This window comes from Pleurodeles waltl, chromosome 11 (assembly GCF_031143425.1).
Source record: "Pleurodeles waltl isolate 20211129_DDA chromosome 11, aPleWal1.hap1.20221129, whole genome shotgun sequence".
Lineage (NCBI taxonomy): Eukaryota > Metazoa > Chordata > Amphibia > Caudata > Salamandridae > Pleurodeles > Pleurodeles waltl.
Window position 1 is genome coordinate 484,359,053 of NC_090450.1, and position 18,572 is coordinate 484,377,624.

An 18,572-nucleotide genomic window follows, 5' to 3' on the forward strand; every position below is an offset into this window, starting at 1 on the left:
TTTGGTGAGTTGCAGGACTGGGAAGCAAAGATAGCACTACCAGGGATATATGTAACAGCCAACAGGTAAGTGTTGTAACATAATCCACACTTATGACATCATGAGTGATAAACACCCCTCCCCATAAGTGATTGGCAGGACTGTCAGAGTTTCATTTCTAGATGGCGGGAGCTAAGGAACCCAAGCTGCCTCGGCAGGGCAAAATATATTGCTATACAAAAGTTGTGAACCCCCTGTCGCCAGCCTCTGACCCCCCCCCCCGATGGCCCCGGACAATGCTGCTCTTCTATCTGCAATACAGGCCTCTAGGGCGGCCCTGGAGGGGCGCATAGGGGAGGTGCGCTCAGAGGTCTCCCTTCTGAGATAGGACCTGCGGAATGTGCAGAACGAGTAACAGCAGCGGAGGCAAGGATCTCAGATCTTCAGGACACCGTCCGAGACCTGCAAAAGGAGATGTCAGAGACCAGGGTCCTTAATAAAGATATCATGTGGCAGCTGGAGGATGCGGAAAAACGGGCTCGGAGAAACAATCTGCGATTTGTAGAATTTGCAGAGGAAATCAAAGGGACAGATATGATCCGGTTTCTAGACACATGGCTCCGGAGAGTCCTCCCGTCTGAGAATTTCTCCCTTTGTTTTGTGATTGAATGGGCCCATAGGTCACTGGGGGAGGAGGCCCTTCCAGGGGGACCCCCGAGACCAGTGATTGCCCGCTTTCTAAACTACCAGGACCGTGACATGATTTTAACAGAGGTACGCAGAATGGGAGTGGTCCGATATGAAAAATCTAAGATCCTGTTTTTTTCAGACAATACCAGAGAAGTCCAGCGACAAAGTTGCACCTTTGACTCTGTGAAGGCCAAGCTACGCAGTCTTCAACTGCAGTACATGCTCCTCTTTCCGGCCAAGCTGAAGGTCCTGTTTCAGGGGAAAGCGTTCTTCAATCAGTCCCCGGACGAGGCCTGGGAGTGGCTGGAGGAGCGACCTCAGCTCTCTGGGAGGGGGAACAGATAGGCTGACAACGGGCCCAGGGACAAAGAGGGAGCAATACCAAAGGAATGATCTCTTCCTAGACGCAGGGGACGAAGAAAAGGGAGAGGTGGAGGGAATACGCCATGGCGGCTACCTTGGCAGAACACGGGGGAGCAGACTCATCTGACTCTGAGAGGAACTGTAGTGTGAGTATTCGAAAGAGAGACAGGAGGGAGGACATTGATTCTGCCACACCAGAGAGCTGCTTGGGACCAGATAAGGAGTGTCCTCGTCTGCTGATAGATGCCATTAATAGTTTAGAGACTGACAAAGAGGCCCCGGGGGCCATTGAGACTGGAGAGACAGCTCTGTGAGTAGAGGCCGGAGGAGTACGGACTGGCTTCTCCTCCCCCCCCACAGTTTGATAGAGGGCTCCCATATGAATATTGGGATTACTTTAGGGGGACAACATGCTTCTGCCTGCTGTGTGCTGAACTAGGGGTCTCCGCTTCAACAGCAAGCGATCCCCCCTTAAACTAGTTATCAGTTTTGACAGTGGGTGGAGAGGGAGGGGTAGGGGAGCTACAGGTCTCTTGACCCCTGTTGAGTTGGCCTATGGGGTTGATACTCACAGGGGCCTGTGGGAGGTGGGGAGGGAGGGCGTTTTATTCAGGGGGTTTCTCTTTTCTTTGGTTTCAGGTTCAAAAAGTGAATCCACAGACACATGTAGCTGACAGGTCTACCCACTGTAAGGTTCATTTTCGAGCTTCCCCTTCATGCTCCTGAGGACCTTGGATGATGAGGAATGACTCCATTATTGCCATTTCTCTTAGTGGCTCCAAATGGCCCCCATGAGTGGTGAGACGGGGCCTCCTAGGTACTAGGTGATAGGATCAAAGCGCAGCTTAGTGTCCCAGTATATAAAGAGGCTGCGACCGGATGTCGTACTCCTCCAGGAGACACACCTTTGGGCACAAAGTGTACTTTTTTGGGCAGCGGGCCTTATGTCATGCTGGCACATGTGGGCTATACATCTGGGTCCAGAGGGGTGGCAATCTTGATTCGCAGGTCCCCCCCACTTCCGCTTCACCCATCAATGGTCAGACCTTGAGGGCAGATATGTGGGAGTGAAAGGGTTCTGGGGGGCGGAGAGAGGTATTGCTGATGAGTGCATACGCCCGCCTAGGTTCCAGGCCCCCCTATTGGAGACATTGGCGAGGATTTTGTTGGGAGTAAATTCCCCACTTCATGTTATGGGAGATTTCAATGATGTGATGGTGACGGATATAGATAGATCTGGGAGGCCGGGAACTTCATGCCCCCCCATACCCCACTCTATGAGTTTGCTACAGCCCTGGGGTTGTCGTATTTGTGGAGACGGGCCCACCCCATGTATCGAAGGTATTCTTACTACTCGGGGGCCCATAAGATGTTCCCTAGATTGGACTATATTTTTACCCCTGCAGGAGAAATGGGCACTACACATCAGGCGGATTACCTGGCGAGAGGTCTGTCGGATCACTCCCCTCTGGTGATACGTATAGGAAGTCGAGTGGGGAGGGATAAGAGATGGAGGCTGGACAGATGGAACCTACAAGATCATGAAGTGGCACATGGGCTTCAGATTGACACTGAACTATATTTCAGAGAAAATGTGGGCTCAGTCCGGTCTGCAGTGGTGATATGGGAGGCATATAAGACAGTGCTTTGTGATTGTGCCCAAACTTTAGTAGCTCAGAAGCGAAGGAGAGAGAGGGAAACCTTTAGTACGTTGGAATAGCTGCTGGCACTTGAAGAGGCTCTGGGACATGTGCCAGCTCTTACTGCACTTCGCCAACTGGAGCTGGCAAGACCTCAATACCGGGAAACTGCAGAGAGAGAGGCTAAGAGTCAGTTAAGTGCTGTCCAGTGTAGGCTTTATGAGGCTTGGGACAAGGCTCTGAAGCTCCTTGCTTGGCTCGGGAGAAAGGAGATGGAAGCAAGGTGGATACAGGAGGTAGAGACCCAGGAAGGGATTAGAATGTCCTCAGATAGAGACATCGCGGAGACCTTCACCTGCTATTATAGTGACCTCTATAGGGCAAGGACACTGGAAGACACTGGCCAGATTGCTGAATACTTAAAGAATATAGGGCCAGATGTAGCAAAAATAAAAATTGCGACTCGCATTTTGCGAGTTGATGCGAGTCGCAAATTGGAATGCCAGAAAAAAAAGCGATCCGATTTTGCGACTCGCAGCCGGACTCGCAACGCTGTGTGCGAGTCCGCAGTTTGCGAGGTCGCTGTTTGCGAGTGTGCAAAAACGGACTTGCAATTAGCGAGTGGGTGTCGCAAATTGCGAATACCTTCAAAATTGCTTGCAGATGCAGCAGAACACTCCAGAAAGCATACCAGAACACCCTGGAAACACTTCCTGGCACATGATGATGACATCACAGCCAGGAAGTTAACAAATACACCTGGGAGGAGGGCTCAACAGTGAGCAGTGTCTCTGCCACTCACAGTAGGGTGCTGAGGAGTGGTAGGCACAGCACCATGGACGCAGCAGGGACCAGCCAGGCTGGCAGGAGGGGCAGGAGATCATAGATAACAGCCAGGACAGATTCATGTGGCACATGGCGTTAATGTGCCACATGACTGGTTGACATTTTCCTGCCCATGGACAATTTCAACTTGTATATAGTTTCTTCATGACATTAATAAAACAGTTATTTTTGTTCCACTTAACAAATGGTTAATAGGTGAGTATGGTGGGAGTTGACACGTACCGTCCAGAATATTGTGTTGCAATGTGGTCCCGTCTCAGTCTGCCTTGATTAGCTAGACTCCAATCCCCATGATGGCGATGTGGTTGTTCTTGCTCTTCATCATCAGGATCTGGGTCTGCAGGGGTGAGAGGTAGCCCACGTCGGGTGGCTATGTTGTGGAGGATGGCGCATGCGACCACAATTTTGAAAGCGGTAATGGGGGTGTATTGGAGGGCGCCTCCGCTGCGGTGGAGGCATCGGAATCTTGCCTTCAGGAGTCCGAAGGTGCGCTCTATGAGGTTCCTGGTCCTCTTATGCGCACTGTTGTATTGCCTCTCTGAATCATTGCTGGGTGTTAAGAATGGAGTCATGATCCATGGCCTTAGAGCATATGCACTGTCAACTGTCGGGCACAAAAGTACACTGTTAGTAAGTCCAGATAGTCGTGCACAGTGACCTGTGTGTATGTCTGCAAGGTGTATGCAGCTCTACCTAGGAGGTATCCGTCTCCAAACTCCCCACGTTCCAGGCGTTGATGTATCCCACTATGTCTAAAAATGTATGAGTCATGGGTACTGCCTGGAAACTTAGCTACGATGTCCGTGATGACGTAATGGGCATCACAAACAACCTGTATGTTGAGTGAGTGGGTACACTTTCTGTTGCGGAAAATATGTTCCAGATTAGCGGGGGCATATTTGAATGTGTGTCCCATCTACACATCCAATGACATGGGGGAAGTGGGCAATGCGGTAAAAGTCCAGCTTCGTGCTGTTAATTTCTGCCTCATTCCTTGGTAAGTATATGAACTAAAACCTGTGCGCTACTAAGGCATCTAGGAATGCCCTGAGGAACCTTGACACTGCACTTTGGGATACCCCACCTGCCACGGCAATGACCCCCTGATAGCTCCCTGAGGCCAAGAGGTGCAGTGCGCATAGTACTTGCACATGCGTAGGGATGGCGCAGCCACACAGAGTCTTGTGTTCTAGCTGTGGTTTTAGTAAATCTATTAATTCTAGAATGGCAGCGCTGCTAAGGCGGTATTTATCATAGATCTCCTCTTCAGTTTGCTGGAAAAGGGTCTGCCTTGTTCTATATATCTTCTCCTGTCTGTGGCCCCTCCTCCTCCTCTGCTGGGCTGCGTAGACTCTCCTCCTCACTGCTATCAGGTATATGTCCGCCATCTTGAGTGACCCAGATGCCTTCTGGGTCTCCTTTTATACTTTGGTAATGGTTACCACCTGCTCTGAGTTAGTGGTAAATGAGACTTGCAAACTGGGCTTTTTGCGACTCGCAAATTGCAACTTGCAATTTGCGGGTCGCAAAATGGGGTCGCAATGGATGCGACTCGCAAACGGGTCCCATCGCTTTTTGCGAGTCGGAAATGGGCTTTTTGCATCCCATTTCCGATTTTGCACTGTCGCAAATTGCAAATCGGCCCGTTTGCGAGTCGCAAACGTTTGCTACATCTGGCCCATAGTTCTGCCGGTCCTGGATGTCGAGACCCAAGCAGAATTAGAAGGAGATATTACCTTGGAGGAGGCCACAGCTGCTTTGACATGGCTCCGACTAGATAAAGTCCCTGGCCCTAATGGATTCCCGGCTGAGCTATTCAAGAGCTTATGTGATAGCCTAGCTCCCCAACTTTTAAATATGTTCCTGGAGGCCCGAGGGCAGGGAGTTCTCCCTCCTGATTTAAGAAAGGCTGAGATTGTTGTCATACACAAGGAAGGGGGGCCTAAATGGTCATGTGCATCCTACTGACCAAACTCCCTCCTTAATGTGGAGGTGAAAGTTCTGACCACGGTATTAGCAACTCGCCTTCATGGCATTATCTCACCCCTAGTCCATATGGACCAATCTGGCTTTTTTCCGGGACTTTCTACAAGGCACAATCTGAGGAGAGCATATAACTGGCTGAATACCATACTGGACCACCCAGATCCACATTTATTTTTAGCCCTAAATGCTGAGAAAGCCTTTGATGCAGTGCATTGGCCTTTCCTGGAAGCCACATTAGAGCGATTTGAATTTGGCCCTCGATACAGGGGATGGGTGAAGCTGCTCTACTGTAATCAAGTGGTGGCAGTGAGAGTGAATGTGGTCCTTTCTTCTGAATTACCCATCGCACGGGGTATTAGACAGGGATGACACCTGTCCCCCTTTTTATTTGCCCTCACTCTAGAGTCCCTGGCATGTAGGATCCGTGCACATCCCGGAATCTATGTCTTCAGGTTGAAAGACAAGGAAGAAGAGGAGGAACGCATTTCCCTGTATGCGGATGACATACTCTTATATGTTACATGCCCCGAGATATCCCTACTGACACTCTTTCATTTGTTCAAAGAATATGGAAGGTACTCGGGGTATCACATTAATTGGAATAAATCAATACTATATACTCTGCAGGGAGACATAGTGAATCCTTCCCTTCCAGTACACCTGCAAAGATCTATTGAGGGATTCAAATATCTCTGTATTTACATGGCCCATAGGGTAGAACTCTGTCAAGCCAATAATCTGAGGAGGGTAAAGAGAGAATTCCGGGCTGATCTGAAGAGATGGAGAACTCTTCCTCTCACGTTGATGGGACGGGGGCCATGGTTAAGATGATCCCTCTTTCAAAACTTCTCTATGCTCTGCAAAACACATATTACCAGATCCCTCCAGGACTCTTTAGGACCGTAGAACGAGACATGCAGCTCTTCTTGTTTGAGGGGAAGCACCCGAGAATAGCCCTTAAATTGCTACAGTACAATCACTATGCAGGGGGATTGTCTCTACCAGATCTGGAGGCGTATTATTGGGCAGCGCATTTGATTAATGTAAATGATTGGCTATTCTCACCCGGATACCATCCTACCTTCCACTTAGAGAGAAATCCTATAAACATTATTTTTGTGAGGGAGGGAGGAGTTGCCATCTCCTGCCAGCAACTCGGTGGCCCTCAAGGCGTGGACTAGGGCCAACAAGATACTGGGATGACACCTCCGCCCCACGAGAGTGACTCCCCTCTGGGAGGGAGGTTGGCTGCCGGAAATTAGAAAGTTGACAGGCATTGAGAGATGGGACAGCATTGCTATCTCCAACGTGGGAGATGTGATGGAAGAGGGTGACATTATGCCTTTTGCATCCCTCTGGATCGAATATGAGCTTAGCAAGATACAATTCTTCCACTACACAAGCCTATGACACGGGTGGAGGGCAGAGGGTCTCCCGGGAAAGGTAATACCTGATCATGCCCCATTAGAAGGTAGTCTAATGATGGAAGGCTTGGTCACCAAAGGGATGGCGTTGACATATAAGACCATAAATAATAACATGCCGAACCCACTTCTAAAACTGCGTAGGCGGTGGGAGGCTGAGCTGGGGGAAATCGAGGCCATAGATTGAGAGGCATTGCTGATGTTTCCAAGGAAGGTGCTATCCGGTCGAGACTCAGACTAATTCAATTTAAAATTCTTCACTGGATATATTATGATACCAACGCTTACACATGATGGGAAGGGCGCAGCAACCAAATTGTCTTAGATGTACAGGAAATATTGGAACCTTCCTACATATACTGTGGGATTGCCCTGTGATCCAGGACTATTGGAAATAGATAGTGGGGAAAATGGGAGGGGTGGTGTCGGCGTGGATCCCCCTTGACCCTAAATTTATTATATTGGGAATACCTAATGATATTGATCTGCCCGAAGGAAGCTTATACTCTGTGGACTTAGGATGGTGGTGGCCAAGAGGGATATTGCTCTCCTTTGGGGTACTGGGACTTCTCCCACTGTGGACATGTGGAGAAAGGGAATGGATGGTTTCATGATGGGAGAGAAGGTGACTTATATGTATAGAGGATGCCCATGGAAGTTCAAGAAGGTGTGGGGGATTGGATGACATATTACTCCCTAGATGTGTAGCCACTTGTTGAGTAATGACTTGTGGGACACCAGGAGGGCCATATGCTATCACATACTGAATGGCCTCTGGAGCATGATGTGGGTAGAGGAGGAATGGAATTGGGGATTGCTTGAATTATTAGTGGGCTTATGTGTCTGGGGATGGTTTGAAGGGGAGGGAGGGGATTGTTTGTTATTTTTGCATTATTATCTTTGATGATATACTGCTATGTAATGCTTAATTGGATATGCTATGCGCCTGTTGAAAAACAGATAAAAAGACTTAAAAAGCCATCACCCCTCCCCATCACTGCCTCATAATTGTGCTGATAAGCAGCATCGGTGTAGCTCATGTGAGTGTAACACTTCTCACAAAAACATAAGTAAAAGCACATGGGCTATGCAAGGCCTCCATTTAAGGCCCTTGATTATTCTTCTGTAGTGCAATCTATTCCTATTGGTTTGGGAGCTCTTATGGCTTTAATCAAAGAGTCTCTGTCTGCTTCAATTGATAGATGTCCATCTCCTGCTGCACCTCTCCAACAGCATTGTATAGATCAATGATTCTTTCCCAGATACTGATGATTACTCCAATTTAGATGCTAAAGGGCATTATATTAAGAAGGAGGTTAATGATTTGATCATCACCAACTTTGCCTTAATATAGGTTTTGAAGATACCTTGCAGTCTTCAAAAACACAAGACACTCAGACAAATATGTTTCTATCTTCCGTCAATTTCTTCAGGCTTCCCCTTACATTAGGACATTCAGAAAGGAATGTTTTAGCATGGAAAGGCCCTGAAAAAGCATTTGTCCCCAACTACTGGTTTAAGTGTACCTTTAACCCATATGGTTCAGGACTATCCAGATAATTGTGAGATTGATAGCTTACTTCCTTGTTGTTCTGGACCCTTCTTTATAAATTCAGAGGATTCCTTTCCTTCTGATAGTTTTGATAACAAGTTCGAATTTACCTGTAAGGGCAAACATTCTGCTACCTCTTTTGCAGGCACAAACATATGAAGCCTATGGTGTTCATTCTCTTATGAAAGATTCGGATTGTACTGTTTTGTTGGACATTGAAAACCAGCTACTATTCCATTCTGACAATCCTCTTGACCTCATGAAGGCTATGTCCTTGGGAATTGTTTCAGCTGTAGCAGCACAAAACAATTTTCGGTTTAGATCACTGAAAAGAAACCCTTCACAAATACCTAGCTTGCTCCAGTTCCCCTTTTTCCCCTTTCTGGTTGTGATGTTGTTTCATCCTTGCTTGAAAAAGTCAGTCAAACAAGCTGCACAAGCTAGAAGACTGATTTCTTCACTTCACCCATAAATTCCTATATCAGCTTTGAGATATCAGTTCAAAGATGTCCGTCCCTTGGGGAGAGGCCGCCTCTTCATAGGAAGAGATAGAGGTGGAGTTACCAATGCTGACCCAAAAGGACCTTCATTTGTAGGCCTTCCAGATTCTCAAACTCCTGACTATTCAGGTCTAGTTCCTGATCTGAACCAAATCAGGAGTCTGCTAACTTCTTCCTATGATATCTGGATTTGAGATGTAATGGGCATATGTGTCCTGGACAGTTTACCGATATGGCATTGCACAGATTTCCATTCACTGGATCCTTCTCCTTTGTTCTAAAGTCGCCTTCTCCTCAAGACACAGTTAGTAAATTAGCTCTGCTACTGGGTATTCAGAAAGTCATTCAGAAATCAGACAAAGAATAAGGATAAGGAGTTTATTCTAGTGCCAAAGCTTTCAGGATGATAATATCCCATAATGAAACTGAAGGAAGTTAATACTTACATAAAGACTATAAACATTTGGATGGGGGACTTTTCAAGAAGTGATTTGCACCTCTCCTCCACAGATCTTTAGGATGCCTATTTTCACATACCCATCAATACATTACATTCATATGTTCTTTCCTTTGCAGTACAGGAAGGGTAGACAACATAAAATCAATTGAAATTATTGTGGGACATCAATATTGTTTTGAAAATATCTTGAATACAAAAACATCATGGAACAGAATATCTAAGGTAAAAATAACGGGGTCTTTTGTGTATAATATTGTTTTTAAGAATATCATTGCATTTAAAATAATTAGTTTTAATGTAGTTGTAATAAATATCGTTTTTAAATTAATTTTAAATATATTAGTTTATTATTAGCATACCACTTTGGAAAGATTTATTTGTGCTGGCTAGAGAAACACAACACATTTTGACCGATCCCTGGTCTTGATCACATGACTCATCGTTTTAATGTTCCTACAATGCTGATAAACATGGAAAACAGACTCCGTTCACTATAACTTGAAAAATGTAAAGAAAGCTAAACTTAACTCTTGTGGGTAAAAAAGAACGGACATTACAAAATCATATACAAAAATATGTACAGTTAATAATTTCACCATCTCTCATTGGCAGTACCGTAACCAGATAACCATCTGGTCAGTTTTGAGCTTGAACTATCATGATGCAACTGAGGGCAGCCACAGTGTGAGTATGGAGGTTCACACCAGGTGATGGCTAATTGTGATCTTACCCAATGATGTTGTATTTTTTTTAAATCAGTTTTATTAGTTTCAAAAACATATCAAATGTGGCAACTACAGAAATGGGTTTACTATGCGTCACAGTGAAATATAGTGTCCAAAGATCTTGATAAATGACGTATAACATTATTACCATACATTGCATTACTCTAGGAACACCCAATGTGTTGTAAGCCATAGACACCAATCTCATTTGCTGGGGGGCCCCTCCATAAGTAGTAATTACACATGCAGTAACATTTGTCATCGTAAATTTTCATGGCACACAAATGATCAGAATAAACATCTCGCCTTCAATATTCCTTCCTGACCCAGATTTGGCAAGCCAGTCTTACCAGTCCCCTAGTAAGTTTAAGATTAATATAAAGCTTTTTTCCTAATAAAGGACACTGAAAGGTTTCACTGTGTCCTATTGTGGGGGTGTGACCAGACTGGTTGTAAGTGGATCCTCCTGGGGAAATAAGGTATGGCTATGTATAATACAATGGTCTGGCAGTCCATTGGACTTTTCAAGGTGGATGGTTGTCATTTTTGGCCTCTAGTTTTGTCACTAGCGTGTCCCAGGTGTCATAGCCTGTGTTTAACTGGCCCCTGTCGCAGAGGGATTGTAGTGTGTGAAGTTCTGTGCATGTCCATTTCAGTGTCAGGTGGCACCAGATGGAGAGCTCTCGAGGCATAGGTGCCTTCCATCGCATAGCAATGAATCTTTTGTACATAATGAATGCCAGATCAGCAAACATGTGGAGATATTTGTAGTGTTTGGGTTTAGGGTGAATTCCCAGAAGGCAGGACTCTGGGGTGGGGGCAAATGTGTGATCTGTGATAGCAGAGATGTCTGCCACTATTACCCGCCATACCTTCATCAGCAGGGCACATTCCCACACCATGTGATAGGACCGAGTCGCAGGGAGCCCACAACGAGGACAGCCAGTATCGGAGGCAGGGTACATGCATTGGATACGATATGGGGATAAATATGTCTGGTGAACAAAATTAAACTGTGTGTATCGAACTCTAGGGTTACGGGACACCCTTTTTACCTGTTGGAGAACTTCCACCCACAATTTGGGTGTCAGGGGCTGTGGGAGATTTTTTTTCCATCTAGTGCCACCTCTGGTTATGTAACTTCAGTTCCCGCTTATGCTCTATACAGGGTAGTTTCTACCTTTTTCGAACCAATGCCTGTCAATAGTGTATGAAGGGGGGGAGAGCACAGAGGTTCCCTATCCCCTTGTCCCCAGGCTGTTCTGATTATTCGGCATATAGTGCAATGAGTGAGAAAGTGTCCCAGTCCCAGAGAAGTAAGTTCCATAATAGCTTCATGTGACATTAAGACGCCATCCTCGAACTGTTCTCCTACTGTCTGCATCACCGCCTCCACCCAGTGAGTAATAGAATGAGACTTGGGTAACTGTGTATCACCCGGTATTTTTCCAATCGGGATTAGAGGTGAGTATGGGGGGAAAGACTTTCCGCCTTGTACATATCGTCACCAGCTTGTATGAGCAGCTCTCAGGAAAATGATGTCTCTTGGTCGCATTTGTGTGCGTTCTGATAGCCAAGTATATAAGGGGGTATCTCCCAGATATGTCCACACCCATGTTGCTTCCTTACTCTTAGGAACACCCAACCAACGCACAGGCCATTGCAATTGAGATGAGGCATAGTAAAGTTTAAAGTTCAGAATTTGGTGCACCCAAGCCCCCACCCTGTAGTAGGCACTGCAAGGTTGCAAGTGCCACTCAGTGTCTATTGTGTCCCCATATAAGTCCTAGTAGCAAACTATTTAGTTCACAAAAGAAACTCCTGGGAACGATTATTGGCAGTGCTGCAAAGTAGTATAATAACCTTGGTAGGATCAGCATATTGGCTATCGCCACTCTGCCCAGGGATGAAAGCGGTAATGAGCTCCAGAGCTGAAGCGATCCTTTCATTGATGGAAGCGCACGACCCAGGTTACTATCTCTCAAAGCATCCATCTTGAGATACACTTGAATGCCCAGGTATTTAAAGGAGTCCAAACACAATTCCAATCAATAAGTAAGAAATGCCTCTCTAAGGGTAGCTGGCAATTTAGTGAGGGGGAAAAGGCAAGATCTTGACCAGTTAACCCGAAGGCCCAATATTGCTCCAAAGGTGTCCAATAATTACATCACGTCAGATAACGTTTCCCTGCCGTCTTCTAGGTAGATCAATGCATCATCCGCATAAAGCAATATGATATGATACGTCCCCATCCTCCAGAGACCATCATTGTGATGCTCTCACGCGTAAGTGAGCAGCAAGAGGTTTATTGCAAGCACGAACAACAGGGGTGACATTGGACAGCCCTGTCTAGTTCCCCTGCTGATCGGAAAACTCTCGGATATCAGTCCTCCTGTCTTCACGCTGGCAGATGGACTGGCGTATAATGTCTTCACCCGTCTCACAAATCCCTGTCCAAACCCCACATGCCTTAGTGTGGCAAATAAGAATTCCCAGCTTAGGGTGTCAAATACTTTTTCTATATCCAGAGATACGGCCACGCTGTTGTATGCTGTGGGTAGGGTATCATAAAGAATACACAATATTCTCTGCATGTTAATGAACGTGTTGCGGCCTGGTATGAAACCATATTTGTCTTTGTGAACCAAGGTACGAATGATGGGGGCAAGTCTATTTGCAAGAATCTTGCCCAGATGTTGCAGTCAAGGTTGAGGAGAGATAAAGGTCTGTATGATCTTACGTCTGTTGGTTCACGGCCAGGTTTGGGGAGCACTATTATCAGAGCCTTTTGTTGCGAGCCTGGGAGCACCCATTGGGTCCACTCCTCCTCAAACACAGACAGCAAGGGTTGGGTGAGATGTACTGAGTATGTGCCATATTATTCTATCAGTAGGCCGTCCGTGCAAGGTGTTTTATAACGAGCAATTTGAGAGATGGACAATTTAATTTCCTCCAATTGTAGGGGCTCTTCAAGTGCCTCCCTATTAAGCTGGGGGAGCTTTGCGAGTGGTGTCTTATCTAGGAATAACTCCTGCTGTTGGCCATCCTGTGTCCATTACACTCGATATAATTTGTGTAATAATTCCTAAAGGTGTCATTAATGGCAGCCTGGGAAGAAACCTTTATACCATCAGCTAGCCTGATCGCTCCTATCGGGGTATGCTGCCCTTCATCATGGACTAGCCATACCAGAAGTCTGCCAGAGCGGTCATCCTTCGTATGAAGTCGAGTTAGGTAATATTGATAATCATGGCGATGTAGGCACCAATCCGCTTCATCATATAGTTTGCACGTATCTCTAAGGCACTCAAATGGCACTCTACGGTTTGCAACATCTATTTCCAGGCCTGCATATCCCTTTCCAGTGTGACGACTTCCCTGCGCAAAGCCCGTCATACACCCCATGTGGCCAATAGACAGTGGCCCCTTATAACTACCTTATGCGCGCCCCATTCCGTGGCCCGCAGGGCAGTGGAGCCATTATTTAGCCTCAAGTAGTCTGTAATACAACTGGCTAGTTCCTCTCTGAATGGGGCATCTGAGAGTGCTTCAGTTTGTATTCGCCACGTTGGTATGGGGGAACGCAGTTTGCCCCATTGTATAGTGAGCAACAGCTGGGAATGGTCAGAAATTGTTCGTGCAAGATATTCTGAGTGTATTATTATGTGTCCCATTGAGGTGGTTCCCCAAATCTGATCTATTGTGGTATGTTGCACCATCTAGGGGAGGGGATTAACAGTCTAATATCACATCAGGTACACAATTGAAGTCACCACCCCAAAGGCCAGGGGCCAGTGGGTTACTGAAGAGGGCAGTAGTGAGTGTCTTGAAGAATTCACCCTGAGCATAGTTGGGAGCATAAACCCCCACAATCAATAGGGGTCTTCCGTCCAGCAGCCCTTCCAGTATAGCATAACGTCCTCCTTTATCCACTCTCTGGGCATGCTGAACATACGGTACCGCTGGTGCCATCCGTATCAAAACCCCCGGCATATGCTGAGGAGGAAGTATTGTATATCTGACCTCGCCAATGCTTCCTCAGGTTCTGCAGTTCACTGCCCAATGTGAGTGTCTCCTGTAAGATAGCGAAATGGGTATTATAGCACTTGAGGAATGACTGAATTCTGTGTCTCTTAGCTATAACGCGCACATTCCATGATAAGACATTATAACTCTGTGTATTATTTGTAGTGTGGGTACCCATGTTGTAAGAGTTCTTGGTGACACGTAACCTGGTGTGTTTCCATCAATGAGAGCATGTGTTTTTTCATATCTGTGTGATGTATATGCATGATCATTGCAACTGACTGTAGTGCAACCCGTTGAAGTATACTTTGTGTGGCCCCCCTCCATCCCAACAATAACATTGAACCCCAAAACTGGTAGCACACGGCACACCTTTACATACCCCCAATACTGACAAAAGAAAAAACATACAACAGTCATAGGTCAGGGCTGTCCACGTGGAAACCATCCAGGTAGACGTGTCAGCCTCCATTATGGGCCTGTGTCTCGTAAGATGAGAATTGATAGCCAAAACAAAGCCATCCTCAGCTCCTTCCACATTATAGAACATATACAGTCCTGCTACCAGATTAGAGTGTGGGGTGTAGTGGTTATCCTGTTGCAGGTCCTCATTGTCTATTATTCATGCAATCATGAGCCCTCACCACGTGACCCCGCAATTGGTGGACTCTCCTTCCTGTGTAAGAGTTTCAGGTTGGAGAATATATGTATCATGTTTAGAGGTCGTCCGCAGTTCAGCGGTGATGTCAGGGCCCTTAGTCACATCCAGGAGTGTTGATCTAGAGCTTCCCGTGTCTGAATCTGGAGACATCTGTGGACTATCTTGCAGAGGCACAAAAGCATTTTCATTGTGGAGTGCCATGTCATGCAACTCCCTCACGCGTTCGGCAGCTGTTTGCATTTTAGTAGGTATGTCTTGAAATCATTTCCGGGGTCGCCGGTGGGTGGTAGGAGTTAGCCATTCCCCTTGTTTCTCTTCCTCCGTTGTGGATTGGGTGATGCCTTTGGCATGCATCCATGTCCAGGCATCGGCAGGCGTGGGAAATATGTGAATTCTATCATCAACAGATACTCGAAGTTTAGCAGGAAACATCAGAGCGTATTTTATATTATGTTCCCGGAGGCGTTGTTTAATTTTTACGTAGGATTGTCGTTGGTGCTGTACCTCCACTGTAACATCCGGATAGGCCTTAAAGGAGGCCCCCTTGTGGCGCTCAGGACCACTGTTCCAGAAGCATAGCAGTATCATGTCCCTATCTCTGTAATTAAGAGTGAGTGCTATAAGAGGGCGTGGAGGCGACCCTGGGGGCGGCGGCATTCCAGGAATCCTATGAGCCTGTTCTATGGAGAAAATTTTTGGTATTGACGCTTTCAGCACTGTATTCGAGAGCCTATGTTCTAGAAAAAGTTCTGCACTCTGACCTTCCACTTTTCCCGGGAATCCCATGAATCGAATATTATTACGGTGAGATCTCCCTTCAGCATTCTCTGATCTTTGGTGTAGAGTTTTCACCTCCGAGTCTAGTCGCTTCATGTGATCCTGCAGTTCCAAGGCAGTGGGATCCATTGAATTTATGTTTGACTCTACCAATGTTACCCTGTCTGTCAGCTTACGGTGGTCGGCTCTAAGTAAATTAATATCTTGGGAAACAGAGTCTATTCTTTTCTCTAGGGACAGTTTAGTGTCCATGATAGCTTGCAATATTTTCTCGAATTGTCCCAAGTGCTATTGTAAGGTGGCCTCCAAGGGCAAGATGTATCAAGATTCCAGTTAGCGATTCCCAAATTGGGATTTTTAAGAAATCGCAATTTAAGAAATGCAAAAAGCGATGTATCAAATTTGAAAAAGATTTGCGATTCGGTAATTGAAAATCGCAAATAGCAAAAACGGCAAACCGGAACAGCCTGATGACATCACACCTAGGAAGTGAGTCAGCCAATACTGTTTCCAGTAGCCACACCCACAGGAGTAGGGAGAGAGACATAGCCCAGCACCAGGGAGTCAGCATTGTGAGTAAGCCAGGACCAAACAGCCACATGGCCAATGCTGAAAATGGGAAGGAGAAGGGCGACAGAAAGACAAAGCTCAAATTCAGTGTGGCAGAATTGGAGGCACTCATTGAGGAGGTTGTTGGGAACCATGATAGACTATTTGGAAAAAACTCACTTCAAGTACAGAGAGTGAGAACGATAACTCTGGTCTGACATCCAGACAAAAATATGCGCAGTGGGTGTTGCGCAGCACTCTGTGGAGGAGATACGCAAGCAATGGTACGACTTGCGGTTCCGTGCCAAGGAGAGAGTGGCCAGCAGGCTTATGGAGGCAAGGAGCACCAGAGGCGGACCATCCACCCAGACACCATCCACCCCTACGGAAGACCTGGTGGAGTCCAAATTGCTTCCAGAAGCTGTCAGTGGTGTTACTGACATTGACACCTCAGGGACACCCAGCACCAGCAAAGGTAAGGCCAGTAATTATTTGTATCCCCACATGTGCATATACAAACGCCCCTTAGGAAATAGAACATAGCTTGATGCACAGTGAAAAGTAGTCCATGTCACATCTTACATACAACACAACAGTGCCTTATGGGAGTGGTAGTATACAACCCTAAGGTGAATACACAACATAAATAGCAAGATAGTGGTCAGCCACATAGAGAAACACCACAAACGACTCACGGTGACACAATTGAATTGTACATTTAAAGCAACACTGTGGAAATCTGTGAAAAATGCTAGAACTGACATGCTGCACATTGTCCTTGCAGATGACCCGGTCCCTGCTGCTGCAGGATCTGAAAAAGTAGGGGAAGCAGAAACACAGCCACAGTCTGACTCAAATATCAGTGAGTCCTACAGTATTGTTCCGACTAGACGCAGCGCAAGGGTATTACCACTGCCAGAGTATAACCTGGACTCAGATGAGATGCCAGACCACGAACCCCCACCACCATTAGAGGCGAGTCCCACAAGAAGACAGCAGACCCTCCACCAGCGCCAGTCAACCCCCCTCAGGAGGCTCCACAATGCAGGCGACAGTGCACAGAAGAAGGAGTGGGCCCATTAATCTTTGGCGGTCTTGAAGCTTCCATGCTGAAGGTGCAGCACCTGCATTGCAAACAATTGAAGTCACTGCACAGACAGTTTGGGCCTTATTTATACTTTTTGGTGCAAAACTGCACTAACGCAGTTTTGCACCAAAAAGTTTTGCACCGGCTTCCACCATTTTTTAGCACCAGCTGGGCACCATATTTATGGAATGGTGCAAGCCGGTGCAAAGGGTAGGCTAGCTTTTAAAAAAATTACGTTAGGCAGGTTTGAGTCAAAATAAGTGACTCTAACCAGATTAGCACCATGTTTTGACGCTAAGGGGCATATTTATACTCTGTTTGCACTGAATTAGCGTCATTTTTTTTACTCTAATTCAGTGTAAAACTAACTCCATATTTATACTTTGGTGCTAGACCCATCTAGCACCAAATTTATGGAGTTAAAGTAATTTTTTGGAAGTGGAAACCTACCTTTCCTTAATGAGATGCAAAGTAGGCTTTCCCCTGCAAAAAAATGACTCTATGGCCTCATGCCATATCTATGGTTGCTTCATTAAACTGCTGAATATGTAACACCAAAAGTGTTTGCTTATATTTCAAGTTAGTGACCTATTCAAACAGGAGAGCTGTCACCACTGATGACGCAGAAATGAAGGTTTTACATTTATTAGTGCATTTATTAGTGCATAAAACGTAGTGCTGCAATAATCATGTGTGACTTTAACCGAACTAATAAAGATTGTACGGGGACAAATGTGCCCTCAGAGTAGTTTGCCAACATTTATAAGCGTGCTTTATATAACGTGATGTATTAGAATTGCACTAATCCGACATAATCGTAAACGTGTGCCATGATTTGCTTGTTTGAAATGTTTTAGCTTAGCATAATTTTAGTGGAGGCTTTGGCCTAGTTGCCTTGTCTCACGGTTTAGATGCTCGTATTTTTTTCAATGTGCTAGTAAACGTGTATTCTTGCTTGAAGCTGTACTTTTCCAGTGAAGATCGGTTCACATGCTTATCTTTAAGGTTTCGTGCCAGCCTGGCATCTTCTTCTTTGCTCCAAGGTCAATCTGCAGGTGCGGACAATGGAAGCTCTGAAAGTGAGTTAATTGGTAAAATATGTTGCAACTTACGTTCCCGACTCCAAGGATAATGTATGCTTAGGTAGAAGCTTGTGAACTGTTGTTTTTGATTGGACAATTTGAAGCCAACCTGTGAACCCTCCAATGGAAGACCCTACTGGATTTGAACTGTTGTTTATTTAAACCCGGTGCACAAGGAGAAAGCAGCCATTTTTAGCCATTAGTCATTTTTTAGCCATTACTCGG